Here is a 1802-nt window from a genome sequence, read left to right on the forward strand (position 1 = left end):
TCTTTCAACTCAATAGCAGAAAAATAAATAACCTGATTAAAAACTAGATAAAGGACCTAAACACATATTTCCTCAAAGAAGACATAAAAATGGACAACTAGTATATGAAAAGGTATCCAACATTACTAATCATCAGGGAAGTAAAAATTAAAATCATAGGGATCACCTCACACCTGGAGGAATGGCTACTATCAAAAAGACAAGTGATAACAAATGTTGACAAGGGTATGGAGAAAAGATAATCCTACTACTCGGTTGGTGGGACTCTAGAATGGTACAGCCATTATGAAAGACAGTATGGAGGTTTCTAAAGAAATTAAAAATAGAACTACTCATCTTTTTGTAGTTCATGAGCACGATGATTGGGTTTTCACACAAATGTGTGAGATGTGCCACCCTCTGAACCTTTTTATGATCTTGGCACATTACCCATCTGACCTGAAAAAAAAAAAAAAAAGAACTACTCTACAATCCAGCAATTCTTTTTCTGGTATACACCCAAAGGAGAAGAAATCACCACCTCATAAAGATATCTGCACTTCCATGTTCTTTGCAGCATTATTCACAATAGCCAAGATATGAAAAATGAAAACAACTTAATGCCCATTGGTGTACAAATGGATAAAGAAAATGTGGTATATCTACATATTCATAAAGTTGGGCCTTGAACAACAGTTTGAACCACACAGATCCTCTAACATAAGAATTTTTTCAACAAATATGTTGAAAATTGTGTGGAGATTTGCAAATATTTGAAAAAAAACTTGCAGACAAACCACAAAACCTAGAAATATTAAAAAAATAAGAAAAAGGTAGATGTGTTATGAATGCATAAAATATATGGAGACACTGTTTTATCAATTGCAATGATAAAATATACACAAACCTATTAGAAAAAACCAACATTTATCCAAACTTATGCACACAAGCACAGACCATATATGAAGCCGTTTGCTGTCAAGAGAAATGTAAACAAATGTAAAAATGCAGTATTAAATCATAACTGCATAAAATTAAGTGCATATTGTACCACTGTAATAACTTTGTAGCCACCTCCTGTTACTACTGTGGTGATCCCAAGTATTGTGAGTATCCACTTAAAGCCATGTGACACAAATCATTTCTGATGAGGATTTTGTCTCCAGTAAATTTCATATCACAGTAAAAAGTGATACCTTGGGTTATTGTGTTTTTCTCATCATGTTTAGTGCAATGTAGTAAACTTTGAATAACACCATGTGACCCCTACAAAGTGCCACTAGTGATGCTGGACGTGCTCCCAAGGAGAGAAAAGCTATGGCATTACAAGAAAAAGTTGAATTACTTCATAGATACTATAGTTTGAGGTCTACAGCTGCAGTTGTCCAGCATTTCAAGATAAAAGAATTCAGCATAAGAACCATTGTGAAAAAAAGAAAAGAAAAATAAAATTTATGAGGTTTTTGTGCCACTGTGCAAGCAAACATGAAAACTTTGCACTTTTTGTGCAATATATTTTTATCTCATATTGAAAACCCAGCTTTTATGTGGGTATAGGATTGATATAAGAAAGGCATTCTTATAGACTCTAAAATGATTCAAGAAAAAGTGAAGTCATTATATGACAACTTAAAGCAAAAGGAAAGGGAAGGATCTAAACCTGGATAATTTAATGCCAGCAAAGAATGGTTTGATAATTTCATAAAGAGCTTTGGCTTATTAAAATGTCAACATAACAGGAGAAGTAGTTTCTGCTGACCAAGAGTCACCAGATGAGTTCCAAGATGTCATTTAAAAAAGAAATCATCGAGGAAAAAGAGTAT

The 1802-nt window shown here is 33.3% G+C and overlaps 1 non-coding gene across 1 annotated transcript; it reads left to right on the plus strand.

The window, feature by feature from the left end:
• Positions 1 to 334: 334 nt before the first annotated feature.
• On the plus strand, positions 335 to 439 carry LOC112208511 (small nucleolar RNA U13). The gene has a single exon (XR_002942988.1). It is a non-coding gene; the product is annotated as a small nucleolar RNA U13 (small nucleolar RNA).
• The last annotated feature ends 1363 nt before the right edge of the window (positions 440 to 1802 follow it).

Source organism: Pan troglodytes, chromosome 13 (assembly GCF_028858775.2).
Source record: "Pan troglodytes isolate AG18354 chromosome 13, NHGRI_mPanTro3-v2.0_pri, whole genome shotgun sequence".
Classification (NCBI taxonomy): domain Eukaryota; kingdom Metazoa; phylum Chordata; class Mammalia; order Primates; family Hominidae; genus Pan; species Pan troglodytes.